The sequence below is a fragment of the Cherax quadricarinatus genome, chromosome 27 (assembly GCF_038502225.1).
Source record: "Cherax quadricarinatus isolate ZL_2023a chromosome 27, ASM3850222v1, whole genome shotgun sequence".
NCBI classification, from domain to species: Eukaryota; Metazoa; Arthropoda; class Malacostraca; order Decapoda; family Parastacidae; genus Cherax; species Cherax quadricarinatus.
Window position 1 is genome coordinate 21,019,457 of NC_091318.1, and position 26,442 is coordinate 21,045,898.

At 41.0% G+C, this 26,442-nt stretch overlaps 1 protein-coding gene across 2 annotated transcripts in view; it reads right to left on the minus strand.

Moving 5' to 3' along the window:
• Positions 1–26,442, minus strand: part of LOC128691031 (zwei Ig domain protein zig-8-like) — a 348,642-nt gene that overhangs the window by 4,510 nt on the left and 317,690 nt on the right. The gene's annotated exons all lie outside the window — the stretch shown is intronic.

Consider the following 26,442-nt stretch of genomic DNA (forward strand, 5'->3'; position numbering starts at 1 on the left):
CACCTAGCAGTAAATAGGTACCTGGGTGTTAGCTGACTGTTGTGGGTCGCATCTATGGGATAAGATTAATTTGTCCGAGATGCTCTGCATAACAAGGGGATTTCTATATAGTGTGTCACTGATGTCATCTATGGTCTGTGTAAGTTATATCATGTACTTGTAGAAATAAAGATTATTATTATTATTATTATTTTTATTATTATTATTATTATTATTATTATTATTATTATTATTATTATTACTGAGGTAGTTTACTGGATGAGTTACTCTCCTACATCTCACGCAAGAAATACATCGATGTAAACACTGTTATATATACATGGATTAGTGTATGTATCCTAGTGTATATATACTAATTAACCTATATACACTAGCATGTATACACACTAGTGGATATAATCTCTAGGGATCAGAGTATTCTTGTCTGGTGGTGTACAGGTGACAAACAGCCTTAATGACCCTCCTGCAGTCAACAGGGTTGAACCTTAACAGGCCAGTCAACCACAGTGCCTAGTGATACACAGAGTTTATAGTCGTGGAGGAACTGTTTTCACTCTGAGTTGACTTTAACCCCAGAAGTGGTTAAATATTTAAATTCAATAAGTTTTGAACCTTAACATCTGACAAATACAAATACACGCACACACACACACAAACACACAGCATACGAGCTGAGTCTCGACCCCTGCAACCACAGTTAGGTGAGTACACACACACACACACTTTGAGAGCCTTATCGTACCTTTCCCTAAAACTAGGGAAGGTACTATAAGGTTCTCTAACTCAGGAGTGAACTTAGTACCCGGTGGAAAAGCGGAAGGGCAAGAAGCTGAGAACTGGCCCGTGCAACCACGTATAGGTGAGTACACAAAACTCTCTCTCTCTCTCTCTCTCTCTCTCTCTCTCCCCTCAAGGGAGGTTCCTTGACGCTGGCGAGGGGCTCTTGATCTAGGGAATTAGATCTGTGCTCCAGTTCCCTGAATTGAGCCTGAATACCTTCCATCCCCCTTACATGCGCTGTATAATCCTACAGGTTTAGCGCTCACCCATTAATCTCTCTCTCTCTCTCTCTCTCTCTCTCTCGCTTTCTCTCTCTCTTCTTTTTCTCTCTCTCTTTTCTCTCTGTCTCTGTCTGTCACTGTCTCTCTCTCTCTCTCTCTCTCTCTCTCTCTCTCTCTCTCTCTCTCTCTCTCTCTCTCTCTCTCTCTCTCTCTCTCTTTTCTCTCTCTCTCTCTATCTCCCCTTACACAGAAGATGGTAGCTTCTGTTCTGCCTGCAACTTTGGCAGCGAAACTGTTAACTGGAGATTACCAACGCAGATAGGCCTAATTGCCCAGACTTTCTTTTTCAAGACACTCGTAAGTTTGCATCAAAGAAAAAAAGCTTTAATTTCTTTAGGTATCAGTCTAGCATGACAGTTGTTGACCACAGTTATCTTCAAAATTAGGATCTCTCCGAGTGCAGCAAGCAGTGGATTAACCTCTTTGGTGTTATGGTGGTATCCCAGTGTAACTTCCCTCAGAGCATGAGGATGATGACAGTCGTTGTATGATCATCTGACTCTTGGCAAATCGAATCAGCCTTGGATTGAGGTCATCGGTAGAATTGTTTATTAGTATGAGCTCAGGCTGGGAGGACAATTGTAACTTTGGCTGCTAAGTATTCTGATTGCTGCATCTCTGTTGTCTTCATTTTTTTTTTTTTGCTTGCGCTCAAACTTTCTCGTTATCTGCGAGGCTCTTCTTGGGTCTGCCTCTGCGATTCGTTCGTTGATGGGACAGATGGATCAAGTTATCCGCTCAAGGAAAGTTATTGCTTTTATGACTGACGAGGCTAGCGATTTGCCGCCTCTCGCAGGTATTGCTAGACAAAAGGAGCCAAAGCAGTGTGTGCCATACCCTAACGGCGCCTCGGGTTTCTGAGTTTCTGGTCCAATCATTTAATTGCCTGAGATAATCTGTGATTTACCCTGCAGCATTCAAAAGACAAGCTTCTGGGATGTGATATAGGGTCCTGTTAACAGACGATATGATCGTAAATGAATAGAGTTCCTGTGGATCCTCCAGCTGAGTGTAAGAGCTGTGGGCTGCTCTTGGCGGAGGACACGTGTGACCCAGCACACCTGCTGTGTGAGCGAACATTATTATTATTATTATTATACGATCACGATATTCTCCACATACCTTACATGAGGTATATTGATGGCATACAATACGGCCGACAAGATGATGAATTAGACACGTGGGCAACATCTGGGTATCTTGTAGACGTTTCTCCATCCAGTGGCTTTGTCAGTGAAATACATGGCCCGGTGGTCTGGTGGCTAAAGCTCCCGCTTCACACACGGAGGGCCCGGGTTCGATTCCCGGCGGGTGGAAACATTTGACACGTTTCCTTACACCTGTTGTCCTGTTCACCTAGCAGCAAATAGGTACCTGGGTGTTAGTCGACTGGTGTGGGTCGCATCCTGGGGGACAAGATTAAGGACCCCAATGGAAATAAGTTAGATAGTCCTCGATGACGCACTGACTTTCTTGGGTTATCCTGGGTGGCTAACCCTCCGGGGTTAAAAATCCGAACGAAATCTTATCTTATCTGTAGAGCACCTACGGTGCTCATCACTTGCTCCTAGGGCTGGGATTGACAACTTCTTCTATTGCCTGCTGTTTATATTTCTACAGTCTTCGGTTTATCCTTATATATTGTACTAATAAAACAACTGGATGGCGAAACGTCTACAAGTAAAAATTCCCCAGATGTTTGCACATGTGTTTAATTCTTCATTTTACATGTCTCTCGTCTCATGGTGTAAGATGCATGATTTTCCTGGCTTTGTGACTGGCTAGCTGCAGCGTCTGTCTTCCCTCGGTTTGTCTAACGAGCTTGTGTTAATTGGGTAGAGAGGAATAATGTGTGTGGAGGTGGACTGGAGGGAAGCCTCAAGGTGAGGGAGGTGAGAGCGATGTGGAGGGATAGTGTGGTCACTAGGGTCAGCGTCGAGGTTGACATCCCTTGGGGGATGGGGTGAGGTGGTTCATACTAAGCAGGTAAGCCGTAGGCCATATTGGCCACTATCAGGGAAGCATACACACTACACTAAACACAGTACACAGTACATTGACAGAAGGGCTCACCATGCTGGTTAGCCTGAGAGGGTGTTTGTATAAATAATAGCAATAATAATAATAATAGTAATAATAATAATAATAATAATAATAATAATAATAATAATAATAATAATAATCTTTATTTCTATATGTAACAATTGGGATTCTTTATTCTTCTCTGGTTGCCCAAGGTTAGGTAAGGTGTGTCACGAAACAGGACAAGTGTTTCCTGGCACGGGTCTCAGTGTCAGGAGCCTTTGGTCATCTGACTAAGGCCTTCCGCTGGCTTACCCTTTCACCCGTTTAAAAATTATGGTCATGATTATATCCAATAGACAGAATATTATTTGGCCAAGTGAGAGGGTGTCATGGAAGACACGGATAGTACTCCTCCTCCTCTCATCAAATCTTTCCCCTCCTACTCTCCTCTTAAGGAAGACTGGCTACCCACCCTCACACTTTTGGTAATAGGCTATCCTGAGAGATGACATTTCCCAAGTGACAGTACCTCCAGCTCTGCTGCAACGCAACCTTTGAAGTTGCCGTAGCTGATGAACCTCTAAAAGAATACTTGACGATGCTCCCTTGTAGGATGACCCATTATAGGAGGGTCCGTTGTAGGAAGTCTAATTCTCATTCCGTTTTTTCTTTAAAGTCGAAAAAAAAAAAAAATTCCGAGTGGTTGAAACAAAAGCTCATCTGAGAGACGGACTTGCTGGTAATCCCTTCTCAAATATTCAGTAACTCCATCTAACATACGAGAGCTCGCTCAGAGTATTTTAATTTTCCTTCGCTGAGCTACGTTGGTACCAGTTTTCCGAAGGTGCCGAAGAATTGGGAAAATATGAGTACCGAGTCTCGTGCGATAATCTGGGATCTCATGCGATAATTTGTGATCATATGCGATAATCTGTGATCATATACGATAATCTGTGATCTCATGTAATAATCTGTGATCTCATACGATAATCTGTGATCTCATGCAATTATCTGTGATTACCTCATCCGATAATTTCACAATGCATCTTCCGACCGGCTTGAAACTTGAGGCACTAGTGTAGTTTGGGATAGTGTTCTCTCTATGCGATAAGTAGAGAAAGCCTCTTGTGTTTGTCATTAAATCTTTATATGTTTTAGGTTGTAGTGGAAGGTTCGAATTTATTTTAGACAATGTTGGTAACAATTATTATTGTTATTGAAGAAATCAATATAGTAGTTTCTTTGTGATTACTCGTGAATGACTCTTCTGACTGGCTCCAAACTTTCACTGTTGATATTTAATGTATTGTAAATTTATGACGCACTCTGTACTAACCCTTTTATGTGTATTATGGTAGAGAGGGCTAGGCTTATGGGACAAGGGGGACACCTTTTTCGGGTCGCGCAACGAGCGAAACTCATCTACTTTGTGAAGAAATAGACACATGTGCAATACCAGTGGCTTCTTCAGTCCAACACAGAGAAGAATGGTTGAAGATCAGAAGGAATTTGAGGTAATCAGTCCCTCAGTCTGGAGTCAATGTGATCAGTCAATCTTGATAAGAGTATAGCATATGTGCGGGGAAGGAGCTCATATACTGTAGACAGTTAGGTTAGGTAAGGTTTGTCAGGAAACAGGACAAGTGTTTCCTGACGCGAGTCTTAGTCATATGATGACCCACAGCTGGAACTTTTGATCATCTGACCGAGGACTTCTGCTGGCTTACCGGTCCACTCCTTTAAAAATTATGGTTACATTTATAACCAGTGAGTTTTTTTTTTCACTGTAAACAGGTGAGGTGAAGCAGTCGTCAGCGGTGTCGTCATCCCGTCGGTTCTCTGAATCATTTGTCGACACATCTACTTAGAGCAATGTTTTGCTCTAAACAGAACGATAAAACTCGGCTTAGGGAGAAACATTGTCCACATTAAGCCTTGTTCTGCATCCACGTGTCTCTTTCCATCACTTATTATGTGTATTAATTAACAAGAATATTTCCTCATTAGCTAAAATTTCACCGCTGTATTTCTAACGCTCTTAGAGAGTTTTAACACATTTGATCACATGTGACTTAATACCTTTAATGAATTTATTTCCTTTAAATCCTATCGAATACGCAATGATCACATCACCTGTTCGCAACAGGTCAGGAATACTTTAATTCCTTAGCTTAAAACTAATCTCTCGGTGTATATAGAGTGATGATGTCGCATTTATAACTTCAGTTATGTGGCAGACTGTACAAACTAACTGTTTGTGGTTAAGTTAGGGAGGAGGATAACTCTCAGAGAAGTATACATCGAGAGGTGTACAGTCTGATTTATTACTTAATTAAGGTTAAAATTATTCTTGACTGCTGGTGAACAGTTTATGTACGAATTTGATGACCACTGCGTAGACGACAGGCTGTGAACCTAATAACTCAACCGCAAAGGAATATACACCCAGAGATGTGTATCTCCCAGTGTATTGACGCTGAGACTCGAATCCTTACGTAGAGATTAAAATAATCTTTACCGGGGGTGCGCAGGTGACATGAAGCCTTAATGACCCTCGTTCAGTCGATTCGGATTTAAACCTATTAAACCAATGATCCCGCAGGTATTGGTGGGCCTTTGAGAAGGTTCGGAAACTTCCGAGTCTTCAGTGCGGAGTCGTGCATTGAGTACACTTTAACGATAACTGAGATTCATTCAGAGGGTGAGGTCGTTCATGGATATAGTGTGTATGGTGGTTGTGTGTGTATATATAATAAAGCAACTTCTCCCGGTAATGTGGAAAATTAAGTGAAGGATCTGGTCGTAGCACTATACTGAGGGTGATGTGCTCACCCCTGCACAGCTAGGAAATGCATGGGAAGAATCACAGCTTGTGCTGGGGATGATGTGCTTAACCCGGCTCAACACATTTTAGGTTCAGCTAGTATGGCTTTCACAGCAACCAAAAAAAAAAAAATGTATGAATGAATGAAGGTATTAACTGTGTAAGATAAAGAGAGTTGTCAATACCGGGAAGTGTAAGTAAATATTAGCACGGGACAGCAATTGATAATAGATTAGAAGATTATTACTTTGACCGCTAATAAAATGCACACACATGTTATAATCTGAGCCAGCATGTTCCCTTAGACATCCCGCCGAGTTGTGATACGTGACTCAGGTCGTAAGATATTACCAATGTTAACATTACCGGGTATGATGTATGCCCAGGCCCGGCGCTTCCTAGAAGATGAAGTGGAAACATTGATTCAGCAGAAGCGTGAATGTGGCCAGGATATAAAATTTTTGGATTGGATGGAGAGTCTTGGCAAGCAAGTGACAATAAATATGCATGCTCCTGCTATCTGTGATGTATTTTGGTGTATTTTACTGAGAGTTGCAGTTGCTGACAGTGGTAGCAGGTGATGGGAGTGGCGTGATAAGAAACGCTGTTCATCTGTCAGGAAGAAAGTAGACGCTGTTGGCAGAGAATCCTTTCAACTGAACGTTTCGCCCCAAGGTCGGGCTTCATCACGTATGTACTTGATGAAACACAGACTTGGGTGAAGCTGTGTATTAAAAAAAGGATTCTCTGTTACCAGTGTCTTTATTCCCACCTGTCGGCTTCTGCTGTTATCTATCCATCCCCTGGAAGCTGAGTACAGTGGCACCTCTGAATGATGTGTAATGTGCCTGAAGTAATCCCCCCCCTCATAACGGCAAAGAACTCCTTAAAGTACTGGATTCACACCCCAGTTTCACGGAACTAACCTAATTACTTCCCATTCCCAAGGTGCTATATAATTGTATGGGTTTAACCATTCTAAATGAATATAGTAATATTATTATTATTTAAAAAAGAATCTGATATGTCTCTTGGACCAAATAACTGGTTAACTGTAATATCACGTGTAGCATAGCGAAATGTGCAAAAATCTGGTTGCATCAGAGGCTTTGATGTAATGTGAGGGAATTCCAGTTCTGTTTGTTGATACAGATTTTGCAAACGGCAACATGACATTTACACGCAGCTGGAAGAATGCATTGTAAACAATGCCTCCTATATGGCTTTATTTTATTGAGTCTATAACAGTTTGATTTACAGTGTATGTACGATTTAAATTACGTTTGTAAAACACTGCAAATGAAGTAAGGCGTTTGTGGGCTAAATTCCTTGTGCATATCGCTGTAAATTCCACTTTCCCTTGTGTGTGTGTGTGTGTGTGTGTGTGTGTGTGTGTGTGTGTGTGTGTGTGTGTGTGTGTGTGTGTGTGTGTGTGTGTGTGTGTGTGTGTAGATAGACCACTCTGAGAGACGGTAATTCTCAAGTAATAGTAACTCCAGCTCTGCTGGAATGAAGCTGCCGTAGCTGCTGACCCCCACAGTGACATACTTAACTATGTATCCTCATCCCATTACTGAAGAATCACACTCTGGCTCACGCAGTTCATTAGTTGAAAGAATCCCATCATGTGTGAGGCAATATGACAGGGTAACGTAGGTAGCTCTTCTTCACATAACGTAACGTAGATAGCTTTTGTTCACATAATGTGAACGTACATCACCCACATAATGTAACGTACGTTACATTATGTGGGTAAGTACTGTGTGAGTGGCTATTGTGTGGGTAACTACTGTGTAAGTGACTGTTTTGTGGGTAACTAGTGTGTGACTATTGTGTGGGTAACTACTGTGTGAATAATTATTGTGTGGGTAACTACTGTGTGAGTAATTATTGTGTGTGTAACTACTGTGTGACTATTGTGTGGGTAACTACTGTGTGAGTGGCTATTGTGTGGGTAACTACTGTGTGAGTGACTATTGTGTGGGCAACTACTGTGTGAGTGACTATTGTGTGGGTAACTATTGTGTGAGTGACTGTTGTGTGGGTAACTACTGCATGAGTGACTATTGTGTGAGTAACTACTGTGTGAGTGACTATTGTGTGGGTAACTACTGTGTGAGTGACTGTTGTGTGGGTAACTACTGTGTGAGTAACTAATGTGTGGGTAACTACTGTATGAGTGACTATTGTGTGGGTAACTACTGTGTGAGTGACTATTGTGTGTGTAACTACTGTGTGAGTGACTATTGTGTGGGTTACTGTGTGACTTTTGTGTGGGTAACTACTGTGTGACTATTGTGTGGGTAACTACTGTGTGAGTGACTATTGTGTGGGTAACTACTCTGTGACTTTTGTGTGGGTAACTACTGTGTGACTATTGTGTGGGTAACTACTGTTTGAGTGACTATTGTGTGGGTAACTACTGTATGAGTGACTATTGTGTGGGTAACTACTGTTTGAGTGACTATTGTGTGGGTAACTACTGTGTGAGTAACTAATATGTGGGTAACTACTGTGTGAGTGACTATTGTGTGTGTAACTACTGTGTGAGTGACTATTGTGTGGGTAACTACTGTGTGAGTGACTGTTGTGTGGGTAACTATTGTGTGAGTGACTATTGTGTGGGTAACTATTGTGTGAGTGACTATTGTGTGGGGTAACTATTGTGTGAGTGACAATTGTGTGGGGTAACTATTGTGTGAGTGACTATTGTGTGGGGTAACTATTGTGTGAGTGACTATTGTGTGGGTAACTATTGTGTGACTATTGTGTGGGGTAACTATTGTGTGAGTGACTATTGTGTGGGGTAACTATTGTGTGAGTGACTATTGTGTGGGGTAACTATTGTGTGAGTGACTGTTTTGTGGGGTAACTATTGTGTGAGTGACTATTGTGTGGGGTAACTATTGTGTGAGTGACTATTGTGTGGGTAACTATTGTGTGAGTGACTATTGTGTGGGTAACTACTGTGTGAGTGACTATTGTGTGGGTAACTACTGTATGAGTAATTATTGTGTGGGTAACTACTGTGTGAGTGACTATTGTGTGGGTAACTATTGTGTGAGTGACTATTGTGTGGGTAACTACTGTGTGAGTGACTATTGTGTGGGTAACTATTGTGTGAGTGACTATTGTGTGGGTAACTAGTGTGTGAGTGACTATTGTGTGGGAGTGACTATTGTGTGGGGTAACTACTATGTGAGTGACTATTGTGTGGGTAACTATTGTGTGAGTGACTATTGTGTGGGTAACTACTGTGTGAGTGACTGTTGTGTGGGTAACTACTGTGTGAGTGACTATTGTGTGGGGTAATTATTGTGTGAGTAACTATTGTGTGGGTAACTTTTGTGTGAGTGACTATTGTGTGGGTAACTACTGCGTGAGTGCATATTATGTGGGTAACTACTGTGTGAGTGACTATTGTGTGGGTAACTACTGTTTGAGTGACTATTGTGTGGGTAACCATTGTGTGAGTGACTATTTCGTGGGTAACTATTGTGTGGGTAACTACTGTGTGAGTGACTATTGTGTGGGTAACTACTGTGTGAGTGACTATTATGTGAGTAATCATTGTGTAACTATTGTGTGGGTAACCATTGTGTAAGTATTGTGTTGGTAACTACTGTGTGAGTTATTATTGTGTGGGTAACTACTGTGTGAGTGACTGTTGTGTGGGTAACCATTGTGTAACTATTGTGTGGGTAAATACTGTGTGAGTGACTATTGTGTTGGTAACTACTGTGTGAGTGACTGTTGTGTAGGTAACTACTGTGTGAGTGACTATTGTATGGGTAACTACTGTGTGAGTGACTATTGTGTGGGTAACTACTGTGTGAGTGACTGTTGTGTAGGTAACCATTGTGTAACTATTGTGTGGGTAAATACTGTGTGAGTGACTATTGTGTGGGTAACTACTGTGTGAGTGACTGTTGTGTAGGTAACTACTGTGTGAGTGACTATTGTATGAGTAACTACTGTGTGAGTGACTATTGTGTGGGTAACTACTGTGTGAGTGACTGTTGTGTGGGTTACTACTGTATGAGTGACTATTGTGTGGGTAACTACTGTGTGAGTGACTGTTGTGTGGGTAACTACTGTGTGAGTGACTATTGTGTGGGTAACTACTGTGTGAGTGACTATTGTGTGGGTAACTACTGTGTGAGTGACTGTTGTGTGGGCAACTACTCTGTGAGTGATTGTATGGGTAACTACTGTGTGAGTGACTATTGTGTGGGTAACTACTGTGTGAGTGACTGTTGTGTGGGTTACTACTGTATGAGTGACTGTTGTGTGGGTAACTATTGTGTGAGTGACTGTTGTGTGGGTAACTATTGTGTGAGTGACTGTTGTGTGGGTAACTATTGTGTGAGTGACTGTTGTGTGGGTAACTATTGTGTGAGTGACTGTTGTGTGGGTAACTATTGTGTGAGTGACTGTTGTGTGGGTAACTATTGTGTGAGTGACTGTTGTGTGGGTAACTATATTGTGAGTGACTGTTGCGTGGGTAACTATTGTCTCCCCAGCTATAATCTGTGGACGAGAAGCTCAGCATTTTTATGTTTCACTAGCGAAAGTATTTCGTCGTTCGTTAAAATTTCAGTGCTGTGAGCCCGAACGGGTGAAGTGCTCTCTTGTTAATTAAACAGAAACTTAAAACTGAAACCGCTGATGGTATCACTAGAAATGATGCTGAATTTGTGACCCTCAAACAGGAGGTGCCTTGGTGCTACTGAAGGGTTCCTGATATAGGGAACTGGAGCTCCCCTTTCCTTGAGATCAAACCTGATAATCTGATGACCTGGAAGTCCCCAGGCGCCGTGTCTTCCTTACGGGATTAGCGCTTTCTGGTGCACATGATGCAACAGTGAATAAAAATATGATTATTTTGCATTCTTAAGATTCTTACAAGATGATAATTGCTGTTTAGCAGAACAAACATGTGTGGTAAGATGCAGTTGTTTAAATTATTACTTTGTTTACACTTACTGGTAAGTGCAAATTCACAGCTCATCGAGGAACGCCAAATTCCCCGAATGTTTCTGTTTCAATATTTATTTCATAGTTTCCTTCTCGCTAAGCAGGAGAAAGGACAATGTTCTCGCAAAGAAAAAGATGAACCAGCAGAAGTCTTTGGTCAAGAGAAGAGACAGCGCCAGCAGAAGGCGAGCGAGACTGTGGGACAGTAAACAGTAACCAGCTGGCAGCCGAAGCCATTGCCGACATAAAGGGTAAATCTTGACTATCCTCAGTTAGGCATTAATGGAAGTTAAGCCGCATGATGGTCACCGTGGCCTCCTCAAGTTTACCTAGCTCTTTCTTGGCACTCCACTTCCTGGCATTCGGTTTGCGCGTCCTGGTAACGGTTTTCCACCTCCTGGGACACGGTTTTCTACCTCCTGGGGCACGGTTTTCCACCTCCTGGGGCACGGTTTTCCACCTCCTGGGACACGGTTTTCCACCTCCTGGGACACGGTTTTCCACCTCCTGGGACACGGTTTTCTACCTCCTGGGGCACGGTTTTTCACCTCCTGGGACACGGTTTTCCACCTCCTGGGACACGGTTTTCCACCTCCTGGGACACGGTTTTCCACCTCCTGGGACACGGTTTTCCACCTCCTGGGACACGGTTTTCCACCTCCTGGGACACGGTTTTCTACCTCCTGGGGCACGGTTTTCCACCTCCTGGGACACGGTTTTCTACCTCCTGGGACACGGTTTTCCACCTCCTGGGACACGGTTTTCCACCTCCTGGGACACGGTTTTCTACCTCCTGGGACACGGTTTTCCACCTCCTGGGACACGGTTTTCTACCTCCTGGGGCACGGTTTTCCACCTCCTGGGACACGGTTTTCTACCTCCTGGGACACGGTTTTCCACCTCCTGGGACACGGTTTTCCACCTCCTGGGACACGGTTTTCTACCTCCTGGGGCACGGTTTTCTACCTCCTGGAACACGGTTTTCCACCTCCTGGGACACGGTTTTCCACCTCCTGGGACACGGTTTTCTACCTCCTGGGGCACGGTTTTCCACCTCCTGGGACACGGTTTTCTACCTCCTGGGGCACGGTTTTCCACCTCCTGGGACACGGTTTTCCACCTCCTGGGACACGGTTTCCCACCTCCTGGGACACGGTTTTCCACCTCCTGGGACACGGTTTTCTACCTCCTGGGGCACGGTTTTCCACCTCCTGGGACACGGTTTTCCACCTCCTGGGGCACGGTTTTCCACCTCCTGGGACACGGTTTTCTACCTCCTGGGGCACGGTTTTCCACCTCCTGGGACACGGTTTTCCACCTCCTGGGGCACGGTTTTCTACCTCCTGGGACACGATTTTCCACCTCCTGGGACACGGTTTTCTACCTCCTGGGACACGGTTTTCTACCTCCTGGGACACGGTTTTCCACCTCCTGGGACACGGTTTTCTACCTCCTGGGACACGGTTTTCCACCTCCTGGGACACGGTTTTCCACCTCCTGGGACACGGTTTTCCACCTCCTGGGACACGGTTTTCCACCTCCTGGGACACGGTTTTCTACCTCCTGGGACACGGTTTTCCACCTCCTGGGACACGGTTTTCCACCTCCTGGGACACGGTTTTCCACCTCCTGGGACACGGTTTTCCACCTCCTGGGACACGGTTTTCCACCTCCTGGGACACGGTTTTCTACCTCCTGGGACACGGTTTTCCACCTCCTGGGACACGGTTTTCCACCTCCTGGGACACGGTTTTCCACCTCCTGGGACACGGTTTTCCACCTCCTGGGACACGGTTTTCTACCTCCTGGGGCACGGTTTTCCACCTCCTGGGACACGGTTTTCTACCTCCTGGGACACGGTTTTCTACCTCCTGGGGCACGGTTTTCCACCTCCTGGGACACGGTTTTCCACCTCCTGGGACACGGTTTTCTACCTCCTGGGGCACGGTTTTCCACCTCCTGGGACACGGTTTTCCACCTCCTGGGACACGGTTTTCCACCTCCTGGGACACGGTTTTCCACCTCCTGGGACACGGTTTTCTACCTCCTGGGACACGGTTTTCCACCTCCTGGGACACGGTTTTCCACCTCCTGGGACACGGTTTTCCACCTCCTGGGACACGGTTTTCCACCTCCTGGGACACGGTTTTCTACCTCCTGGGGCACGGTTTTCCACCTCCTGGGACACGGTTTTCTACCTCCTGGGACACGGTTTTCTACCTCCTGGGGCACGGTTTGCACCTTTGGGCCAATGCATAATGCTCTATGGATAACAAAAGCAATCTATATCTTCATGGTGTGGATGTTTCGCTACCACTTTCATTTAATTGTACACGAATAAAAAGGCCTTCGTGGCCTTTGCATCCTCGTCAAGACTTGAACGACAACCTGATAATGGGTTGGGCGAATATTTTTGTTAGTGTGTTTGGGTTTGATAAGGATCTGCCTAGTATGGGATTTCAGGCCTGCTGCACTGTTCCTCCTTATGTTCCGTCTCGCTGTCTGAGCGTCACAGAGTTGCCTGCTTCTTCCCCAGTCTCTACTGCCGTACAAAACAATTCATGATTCAATATCCAAAGAGGCATCGAGAAATATGGCTGACCATTTGTGGTACGTGTCAGAGGATTTAATGGGTCTATCCCAGTTTGACGATGACGTCAATAACGATTAGGATTGCATAGTCACATTCATGTCAAACATCGACTGGGGTGAAGACCCTCCGACGAGAGGGAATGTGCCCGTCGCAGCTTTGCAAACCAAATTAAAGGTGAACTTCAAGATCAGGAACACCAATTCCCTCCTTACTAAACTCAACCCCTACAAAGGCTTCATACAAATCCCTCCGTCATAATGGAAGGAGAATGGAGACTCAAGAAATGGGGCGTTGTATTGGTAAAGGATTTTACAGGCAGCCTGACGAAGACTGAAGAAGAGCCATACTCCTCCACATCTTCAAATAAAGACTAGCATGGAAGAAATCACAATAAAACGAGTGATTCCAAATATGTAAATATCTTACAGTGAAAATAGCAAATAAATCCTGAGCACTTTTATGAGTAATTGAGATTCTTTATTATACTTACACGTACTGTACAAGTTTTCTGTATATTCTCCAGTTCTGCAATTTCGCCTGCTATGACAGGGACCGTTAGTACACAGCAGTACTCCAGCCTAGAGAGAGCAAGCGCTCTGAAGAGAATCACCGGGAGCGTTTGGTAAAGCTCTATTTAGGTTATCGCCCAAAACCTACGCATGGAAGGTTTACCTAAATTTCAATTTCTTCTTGCCCGAAATTTTCTGCTCGATTTCAAATTTTCAGCTAATTAAAAGTTTTCCACGGGATTCATAATTTCCAGTTGATTCGGAATTTTGACTTGATTCGAGAATTTCCCTAGATTCTAAATTTTGGCTAGAATCTACATTCGTGCTGGACTAATGTTCTTTTTTGCTGGATTAAATTTTTTTTTCTAGATTCGAAATTGTTGCTAGATTAATGTTTGGGCTGTAAGCGTAATTTCTGATTCCGAAGTGAGTCATTTTGGGGACGGATATTCTTTAATCATGACTCACGAAATCGTAATGACACGATTGCAAACAAACTATACCACGGGTGGGGTTTGAACCCGCGGTCATGTTGAAGGCTTTGAGGAGACTTGAGCTAGAGTTCGTCACGGCCATGCTAGCGGGAGATTCGTCTGTAAAAACTAGCATTTGTGGACACAATGGTGCCTATGCTAACCTTCCTATGGTATAGAAATATACCTAGTTGAACGAATCTTATTGAAGCTAGCTGGCCCAGTGGCTAACGCGACGGTCTGGAGTTTTGAGACTCTCTGAACGCGGATTCAACCCCCACCCGTGGTATGGTTTATTCTTTAATCATCTCGCTGTTCAGTAACACACGATTTTGATTGCTGTTATTAAGCTGACTGACGCCATTATCAGTTTCAAAGAAAATTCTATATAATTTGATATCTTCACAACAGGTTAAATGTTACCAGAATACTTCTATATATAAATTTTAGAAAACTGAAAGTTTCCTAATGAATTCAGCGTTATTTTGCACGTTTTTTTTTTATGTTGAATTTCTATCTTTTTTTTTTCTTTTTTTTTTTTGAGGCAAATATAGCAATGTCGTTGGTCTACATTAGTGTCTTTCTCTCTCTCTCTCTCTCTCTCTCTCTCTCTCTCTCTCTCTCTCTCTCTCTCTCTCTCTCTCTCTCTCTCTCTCTCTCTCTCCATCACTGCAGGTTGTGAAAAACAATGTTCGCAAACCTACGCATCGGAAACTGAATTTTCTGATGTTGGTTAAGAGTTATTTGATCAAATAATCTCGTGCTACCCTCTCTTCCCTGTTATCAAACCTAATTATCTTTCCCCAAGCGTTGTATGACACCTACGGGTTGAACTTTTTGAAAAGAATATGATAATTGGACACGCTAGACTCTCACATGATCATACACAGTGTCACCCAGTGTCACCCTGAAAGGAGTCTCAGGTCGGTCTGAGAATCTTAACATACCTGTGACATATTTTTGACCAGCATCGAGGGTTTTCCTACCCTCGTAGCCCGTCCTGAGGCTTGGCTTCTTTGTTGATGGCCTGTTTACTCAGACTATTGCCGTTAGCTGCCCACTGGCCCATATAGCCTTCACAGCCTTGTTGCCGTACCACTCACCAGAGGCAGTGACCCAGCTTTGAGGACGTCTACATTTGTTCCAGGAACATCCCCGAGACATCCTTTGATCGATTGTCCTATTCATGAGAGAGAGAGCAGGTAAACTTCGTTTGTGATGCCTTCTTTGACATGCTTACCCTCCTCTCCCTTCTCTCTGACGCCTCGCCTTTGCTGTAGACTCTATCAAAGATGTCTTAACTGACGCCAATTTGTTGCATTGACTGTGACCTTCTTTCCCCTCCCGATCCCTTCTCTTGATGGCCTTCCCCCAGCACCGCCTCCCCTCCTCCCCTCCCCATTCCCCTCCCCCTCACTCAAGCTCTGAATGACCCGTGCAAGTTTTATTAATAAAACGTCAAAAGGATTAATGATAAATGGTAATCATAAGGAAAGGTTCCCCAGTGCTCATTAATCTTATAAAACCGTTCATGGTAAATAGTAATTTTAAGAAATAGTTCACGATAAACAACAATTTTAATAATTAAACAACTTAAGAAAAAAATATGAACATTCTGGATAACTGAACCCCATTTTCTGTTTTGTTATCTAAGAAACTTGAAGTCGCATAATTTAACATGTAAGATAAATTCTAATCACATTAAAGTAAAATTATTTGTGATACTAACAAATAAAGAGACAAATTAAACATCCACGACTATAAACTTACGAAACACTTTAGCTTTATGTATAGTATACATAGCTATAATAATGTATATAATACTGACAAGTTAATAAGACATGTGTGAAACGTGTTGGTATCTTTATTTCCTAAAATTTTCGCTTACGCAGTAAGTTTCCTCAGTGGAATAGGAAGGTAACTAAGGGGACAGATTACCTCAAAACTACTTCAGTGTTGATGGACTGATGACATTATCTTTACCTCTTCACTACTTCTACTCTTTTTTACTATTTACTTTCCTTTGTAATCGGCTGAAGGAGCAAGTGTGACTTTTCAAAGATACTGAAGTGCTTTACTTGTAATATATCAGTAGTATGCAACACCGGCAATGATGAATCAGACACATGTGCAACACCGGCAAGTGATGAATCAGACACATGTGCAACACCGGCAAGTGATGAATCAGACACATGTGCAACACCGGCAAGTGATGAATCAGACACATGTGCAACATCGGCAAGTGATGAATCAGACACATGTGCAACACCGGCAAGTGATGAATCAGACACATGTGCAACACCGGCAAGTGATGAATCAGACACATGTGCAACATCGGCAAGTGATGAATCAGACACATGTACAACACCGGCAAGTGATGAATCAGACACATGTGCAACACCGGCAAGTGATGAATCAGACACATGTGCAACATCGGCAAGTGATGAATCAGACACATGTGCAACATCGGCAAGTGATGAATCAGACACATGTGCAACACCGGCAAGTGATGAATCAGACACATGTGCAACATCGGCAAGTGATGAATCAGACACATGTGCAACATCGGCAAGTGATGAATCAGACACATGTGCAACATCGGCAAGTGATGAATCAGACACATGTGCAACACCGGCAAGTGATGAATCAGACACATGTGCAACATCGGCAAGTGATGAATCAGACACATGTGCAACATCGGCAAGTGATGAATCAGACACATGTGCAACATCGGCAAGTGATGAATCAGACACATGTGCAACATCGGCAAGTGATGAATCAGACACATGTGCAACATCGGCAAGTGATGAATCAGACACATGTGCAACATCGGCAAGTGATGAATCAGACACATGTGCAACATCGGCAAGTGATGAATCAGACACATGTGCAACATCGGCAAGTGATGAATCAGACACATGTGCAACACCGGCAAGTGATGAATCAGACACATGTGCAACACCGGCAAGTGATGAATCAGACACATGTGCAACACCCGGGTATCTTCATTTTGTAGACGTTTCTCCATCCAGTAGCTTTATCAATACAATACAATACATGGACAGAGACGGAATACTGCATAAGAGAAGTAATCAGTTTCTCAGCCTCGTAGAATCCACATTCATCAAGACTACGTTGCTCAATTCCTGCTCATAGGCTAAAGGATTGATTACTTCTTATACTATCTTCTGTACATAAGTCTGCGAGGGTAAGGGACTGAATATCTCATTTTCTGCAGTCTTCTATTTATGTCTCTGTATTGTACTGATGAAGCCATTGAATGGTAAAATGTCTATATAAGGAAAATACCCAGAAGATGCAAAAGTGTTTTATTCATCATAACAAATATCAACATCTTTAGTAGCTTCCAAGATATTACTCGAGTACCATGTAGCACTACACATGTAGCTGCTGGACTTGGAAGGTAGAGAAGTTAAACAGCATAAGGCAGACGTGACTCCAAAATCAACATGACTGCTCACTGTGTCACATTAATGAAATCTGCAGTGTTAGTTGAGGCGATCCCCAGGTATGTGCACCTTATGTACTCCGCAGTCCCATTTCCGTCTGTAAGTTTCTGAATATGAAGGCTTACTAGTCCTCGTCCCAGGGTCTCAAGCCAATTTTACTAAATATTTTGTCAAGGAGAAGAGGGAAAGCATCTGTGATCATCGGAAACCGACCCGAATTGAAGAAGATTGACACTGTACTTTCGTCTCTGGCTTGATCATATTGTGGGACAAGAGTTACACGATTGCCACCTGTAGCTCTTCTTATGTACAGTATCCTGTTGAGATGAATGGTAGGTTGACAAAACCACGGTATCCTATTTTTCCAGATCTTGCTTTTGGATTAGGTAGAGTTCCAGCTCTAACCAACTCTTCTATTTCTCATGCCATCTTCTAAGTTCCCCATCATCAACACTACGTATCAAAATGCTCAGAAACAGTGGTTTTTCTGAGGACAACAACAGTGCGGTAGTGAAGCTGTTAGGCAACAAGTGATCCTTATTTGTGCCTGAGGGTGGCATGATTATTCCATCCCGGAAGCCTTCCATGTTGAAACTGGTCGAGAACTGAAACAGTGTGATTTCTGTTGGGTGGAGGGAATCCATGGAAGCGGTACTTGGAGGGTGGTCAAGGTTGCCCAGAGCATTCAGTGAAGAACTCGTGAAATATTTTGTTTCACACCACACATTGCGTTTTGATGTAGTGACAAATGGTAATTGCAGGTTGACTCTTACTCTGCAGGATTCAATCATAGTTTACACTGAAGTTCAGACAAGAGTATATTGGCCTCAGTAGTTCATGGTTCACTGAGTGTCAACTTTTGGTTACATTTCATGGTTTCAATTGCAGATAAGCAAGAAAATCTGGCAGATAGTGAGGTGCACATGGGACTTCACTGACTCTTGACTCACAGGGTCAACTCCATGCCGCAGCATAGATGAGAGACTCCAAGGTAGTGGCACGACCTCTCGGCTACCAGGAGCAAATTAACTATTGAAACGAAAGTTGTCAGACTGTCGACAAAATATTTCTCTTTGCACCATTTCCAGTGTTATACATAGTGCATATTTTCATTTTCTTTTTGAGTGAAAGGTTGCCACAGATAGCTATTGCTTATTATATTGTTCAAGAATGTGATAGGTTATTGGTCTCCAGCATAACATTCATGAATTGGCAATAAAACACGTGACAAAAAGAATAGTTCTTTTGCTCTGTCTATCCACATGTGTAACTAATATGCCGAGCGACCTTGCTATAAGGACCAGTTCACGCTAAAAAATTATCTTAAACAGATCACGATAAATGGTAATCTTAAACAGAAGACAGATAGTAATCTTAAGATATAATTAACGATAAAAAGTAATCTTTAACAATTCGTGATAAATAGTAATCATTAAAAACATCTTACAATGAGCGAAAATCTTCTGTTTTGGATGTAACAGATACAACATAAGACATTTATAAGCCCACACCTTCAAAGTGTCATCTCGTGAGGTGTAATGCAATATTCAAGTGTGAAAATGCATGTAAAAACTTGATTTGTTAAAGTTTTTAAAGCTGTTTAGACCACTAACGTGGCATCAAACCTGATTAACTTACTCCCTGCACAGCAGTTTACTTTGTGATGCAAGATTTTCTGAGAGGATGCTACTTTCTAATGGCAGCGGGACATTAAAAGTCACATCTCCAGAGAGCAGTCGAGCTGACTATCAGATTTCCCACGTTTTTAGTTAATTTACTTGAGGTAATTGTACAATCTGAATGGGTGAGTGGAGAAGAATCCTTCCTCCGTAAGCAATACGTGTTGTAAGAACCGACTAAAATGCCGGGAGCAAGGGGCTAGTAACCTCTTCTCCTGTATAAATCACTAAATTAAAAAAAAAAAGCTTCAAGTATTTTTTTGGGTTACACTGCCTAGGTGGGAGATGACCTTTGTGTTACAATATCGTAAAATTCTCCGTCTCCTTTCTGGTTACGCTTATTCTGTACAAACTGCATTTAACCTCCTCCACAATATAACCAGAGTACATCTGCTTCCTTATGTCTTCATCTTAATCCCTGCAGTCTCTTAATAGTGATGTTATCCCTTTGTAACTAATACAGTATTAGAGCTCTAAGATGTCTCAAGTGTTTATACTGCTCACTTTTACTGTGATACAAAATGAATGTATTTCGGCTGCTTCAGGATACGAGAGAGAGGTGCACATCCTCCCCCTCCGATAACCCAGGACGTTAATATGTAATATTCCATCAACTGCAGATCAACCTCTTACAGAGGAATTACTGTAACAAATTATCCTCATGTATCTTACCCAACAAAACTGATCTTACCACAGCTGTCACACAATGCGGAGATGAAAGCTACACGACGTTTCTGTTCTTTCAGCACCATTATTAAGCTCCGGGTGGCTTGATGATGGGTTTGGACCGACCGAAACGTCGCTCACTTTTCCATTTCCTTTTGTGTGTTGTAAATTGCTGCAGCCACAGTACTGTTATTTTCATTATTTACTTTTTTACATTATCTCTTAGATCATCAATGATAAACTCATTTTTTTTTCACATCACAGGAATACTACATTTACAAGATGATAAGTCACATGTGCAACACTTGGGTATCTTTTTTTGGAAGAATAAACATACCAGGTGTTGAAAATAAGTCTCAGTCATCTTTTTTTCCTGACAGTCGGTGGAAAACAAATATTTCACTTTAAAATTTTTGCAGAAAGAAAAAAAAATCAAAGATGTAGGATGATAAAATTCCTAATTAAATAATTTACTAGATCGACGGCAGTAATTAAGCTGAAGCTTGCGACGTAATCTTATCATTAGTTTAATTAAGGACTGCTTATTGCGATTTAACATGTTCTGACGGTCAAGTATTCTTATATATGTTAACGTTAAATTAGAGACGTTGATCAACCGAGTGATGCTGTTACTTGCTTCTTATGCTGGTTTCTTGGCCGGTTTTACAAGAATTTTTTTTTAATGCTCTGAGGTGTTCTTTTGGCTGTTCGTGAGGGAGATGTTACTGTAGTGAGACACATTCTCTCACACTATGAATGAGGAGCCAAAGAGGTGGAACACACTCTCCCAGAATACATGGGAAGGGGTCAGTGAATGTAATGGGTTCTCAAAGATTATTATTATTATTATTATTCTTGTGTATGGGGAAGTGTTAACCCTAACGAATAATTTATTATAATAATAATAATAATAATAATAATAATAACAATAATAATAATAATAATAATAATAATAATAATAATAATAATAATAATAATTATTATTATTATTATTATTATTATTATTATTATTATTATTATTATTATTATTATTTTTAGTATTATTATTATTATTTATTATAATTATAATTTAGCACCTGGAGAAGGGAGGCAACCAGGTTCGCTCCAAGGTAGTGGGTAGTAGCTCCAATTCCGTCGATCAAAACCGCTTCTGTACATCAACGTATCTCTCTCACAGGGACGTTCTGTTGCAGTAATATCGTGATCACTGACAGCGTGTTAGATAGGAGTGAGTTGTTGGAATGTGAGCAGGATAATATATTGTGAAGGGATTCAGAGAAATCGATTAGCAGGACTTGAGTCCTTGAGGTGGGAAGTACTATGCCTGCACTTTAAAGGAGAGGTCTGGGATATTGGCTGTTTGGAGCGACATCTAAATTGTCATATCTGTAAAGACAGTGATTATATGTGAATGATTGTAAAAGTGTTAAATGATGGTGAAAATGTTAAATGATGGTGAAAGTGTTTCTTTCTTTTTTTCAGGTCACCCTGCCTCGGTGGGAGACTGCCGACGTGTCCACAAAAAAGAAAAACAATAATAATAATAATAATAATAATAATAATAATAATAATAATAATAATAATAATAATAATAATAATACATGTTCCCAATTATTTAGAATAAATTTAGAATACATTTACTTAAATCTGTAGGGATTTAGCAATTGCTTTGAGTATAACAATGATGTGGTAATCGGGAGATTTTAGGGGAGATTAATCCCCCTCCCCCCAGGACAACCGTAATGTTTGGACGGAAATTAAGTTAATAAGAGAGGCGGAAATTATTTTTGTGTCCCCCAGGACAAAAGTTCGAAAATTTTAATTCTCATTGACCTTGTTACGGACATTGACACTGATACTGATACTGACACTGATACTGATACTGATACTGATACTGATACTGATACTGACACTGATACTGATACTGATACTGACACTGATACTGATACTGACACTGATACTGATACTGATACTGACACTGATACTGATACTGATACTGATACTGATACTGACACTGATACTGATACTGATACTGACACTGATACTGATACTGATACTGATACTGATACTGATACTGATACTGACACTGATACTGATACTGATACTGACACTGATACTGATACTGACACTGATACTGATACTGATACTGACACTGATACTGATACTGATACTGATACTGATACTGATACTGATATTGGTAGTGATATTGACACTGATATTGACACTGATACTGACACTGATACTGACAATAATACTGACACTGACACTGACACTGATATTGACACTTATACTGACACTGATACTGACAATAATACTGACACTGATACTGACACTGATACTGACACTGATACTGACAATAATACTGACACTGACACTGACACTGATATTGACACTTATACTGACACTGATACTGACAATAATACTGACACTGATACTGACACTGATACTGACACTGATATTGACACTTATACTGACACTGATACTTACACTGATACTGATACTGACACTGATATAGACACTGATACTGATACCGATACTGACGCTGATATAGACACTGATACTGATACCGATACTGACGCTGATATAGACACTGATACTGACACTGATACTGACACTGATACTGACATTGATATTGACACTGATACTGACACTGATACTGGCACTAATATTGACACTGATATTGGCACTGATATTAACACTGATACTGACACTGATACTGACACTGATATAGACACTGATATAGACACTGATACTGACATTGATATTGACACTGATACTGACACTGATACTGGCACTAATATTGACACTAATATTGACACTGATATTGACACTGATACTGACACTGATACTGACACTGATATTGACACTGACACTGATATTGACATTGATATTAACACTGATATTGACACTGCTATTAACGCTAATAATGACAGTGATATCTACACTGATATTGACACTAACATTGTTTTTGACATTGACATTGAATGCAACAAACTTCTGTTTATTATTATTATCCAGAAAATTGTGTAATTTTATGAAACATCTAAATTTAATTTTTTTTTTTTTTTTTTTTTTTTTTTTGGTTTATGTACTTTTTTGCATAGACTGTCGAGTACTGTGTTTAATCGTATAAGATAAATAACTGTCGTGAGCCCTGTATTTTGGGAGCGGGAATTATTGATGATGCTCATGGATGGGGGAGTGAGAGAGCTTGCCTCTCTCTCTCTCTCACTCTCTCTCTCTCTCTCTCTCTCTCTCTCTCTCTCTCTCTCTCTCTGTCTCTGTCTCTCTCTCTCTCTCTCTCTCTCTCTCTCTCTCTCTCTCTCAATCTCTCTCTCTTTTGCTTCTTCTCCCTTTCCTTTGTCCTTTTTTTTTGCATTTCTTATCACTTTTCCTCATTTTCATCTCTTCCTCTTTTTCTTACTTATCCCTCTCCTTCTACCTCTTCCTTTCTTTTGTCTCTCCATCTTTTCGCTTTTCCTCTCTCTCTCATCTCTCTTTTTTTCCCCTTTTTCCTTCTGGTTTCCTATATTTTCTTTAACCTTTTTTTTTCTCTTTTCATCTGTCTCTCTCTCTCTCTCTCTCTCTCTCTCTCTCTCTCTTCAAGGAGGAAGTTTTAATGCCGGCGAAGGGCTCTTGATCCAACGACTTTAAGCTACTCTTTTTCCACGTATCAACCTGTTTACCTCCAGACTCACAGGCGCGGGATGACCCCAACGTATTTAGGGCTTCCCCATAAACATAATAATGATATTATTATTATTATTATTATTATTATTATTATTATTATTATTATTATTATTATTATTACTTTTATTATTATTATTCCTAGTTCGCCCATTCGGTCAAAAACCTAATTTAAAAAATAGTATTTATTTCTTTTTTAATATAACCGAGGATAATAGATAAAATTCACGAGGGGGGTCTGAGAAATTTTTTGTGTGTGTGGAGGTGAAATTGCATGGGAAGGAGCCATATAAACAAGGTGAAGCAGGTAATTCAGGAGCACCTCAGCCACACCGTAAGACCGTAAAGCCCTGACTGACGTACCTGCAGCTGCCTCACAGCATATCTTTATATATGAGTAAATACAAACGTTGAAAACAACACAATAGATGAAGGTATCTTTCATTTATTATTATTATTATTATTATTATTATTATTATTATTATTATTATTATTATTATTATTATTATTATTATTATTATTATTTGAACTAAGGAAGGAAGCTTTCATAACTGGGGAAGGTTAATCTTCCTGCTTTGAGATACATCTTTCTTTATGACTTTGAAGTTGATGGTGGGATTTTTCTTTTTATAATGCCTAGATTAGGTTGAAAAACTACCACGGTGCAGTATATATATATATATATATATATATATATATATATATATATATATATATATATATATATATATATATATATATATATATATATATATATATATATATATATATATATGTATGTATATATGGGGAAGTGGAAAAGAATTCTTCCTCCGTAAGCCATGGCTATCGTAGGAGGCGACTAAAATGCCGGGAAGAAGGGGCTAGTAACCCCTTCCCCTGTATATATTGCTAAATTTAAAAGGAGAAACTTTCGTTTTTTCTTTTGGGCCACCCCGCCTCGGTGGGATACGGCTGTTACGTTGAAAGAAAGAAGAAAAGATTTATATATATATATATATATATATATATATATATATATATATATATATATATATATATATATATATATATATATATATATATATATATATATCTATTGTCCATGGGGAAGTGGAAAAGATTCTTTCCTCCGTAAGCCATGCGTGTCGTATGAGGCGACTAAAATGCCGGGAGCAATGGGCTAGTAACCCCTTCTCCTGTATACATTTACTAAAAAAGAGAAGAAGAAAAACTTTATAAAATTGGGATGCTTAAATGTGCGTGGATGTAGTGCGGATGACAAGAAACAGATGATTGCTGATGTTATGAATGAAAAGAAGTTGGATGTCCTGGCTCTAAGCGAAACAAAGCTGAAGGGGGTAGGAGAATTTCAGTGGGGGGAAATAAATGGGATTAAATCTGGAGTATCTGAGAGAGTTAGAGCAAAGGAAGGGGTAGCAGTAATGTTAAATGATCAGTTATGGAAGGAGAAAAGAGAATATGAATGTGTAAATTCAAGAATTATGTGGATTAAAGTAAAGGTTGGATGCGAGAAGTGGGTCATAATAAGCGTGTATGCACCTGGAGAAGAGAGGAATGCAGAGGAGAGAGAGAGATTTTGGGAGATGTTAAGTGAATGTATAGGAGCCTTTGAACCAAGTGAGAGAGTAATTGTGGTAGGGGACCTGAATGCTAAAGTAGGAGAAACTTTTAGAGAGGGTGTGGTAGGTAAGTTTGGGGTGCCAGGTGTAAATGATAATGGGAGCCCTTTGATTGAACTTTGTATAGAAAGGGGTTTAGTTATAGGTAATACATATTTTAAGAAAAAGAGGATAAATAAGTATACACGATATGATGTAGGGCGAAATGACAGTAGTTTGTTGGATTATGTATTGGTAGATAAAAGACTGTTGAGTAGACTTCAGGATGTACATGTTTATAGAGGGGCCACAGATATATCAGATCACTTTCTAGTTGTAGCTACACTGAGAGTAAAAGGTAGATGGGATACAAGGAGAATAGAAGCATCAGGGAAGAGAGAGGTGAAGGTTTATAAACTAAAAGAGGAGGCAGTTAGGGTAAGATATAAACAGCTATTGGAGGATAGATGGGCTAATGAGAGCATAGGCAATGGGGTCGAAGAGGTATGGGGTAGGTTTAAAAATGTAGTGTTAGAGTGTTCAGCAGAAGTTTGTGGTTACAGGAAAGTGGGTGCAGGAGGGAAGAGGAGTGATTGGTGGAATGATGATGTAATGAGAGTAGTAAGGGAGAAAAAGTTAGCATATGAGAAGTTTTTACAAAGTAGAAGTGATGCAAGGAGGGAAGAGTATATGGAGAAAAAGAGAGAGGTTAAGAGAGTGGTGAAGCAATGTAAAAAGAGAGCAAATGAGAGAGTGGGTGAGATGTTATCAACAAATTTTGTTGAAAATAAGAAAAAGTTTTGGAGTGAGATTAACAAGTTAAGAAAGCCTAGAGAACAAATGGATTTGTCAGTTAAAAATAGGAGAGGAGAGTTAT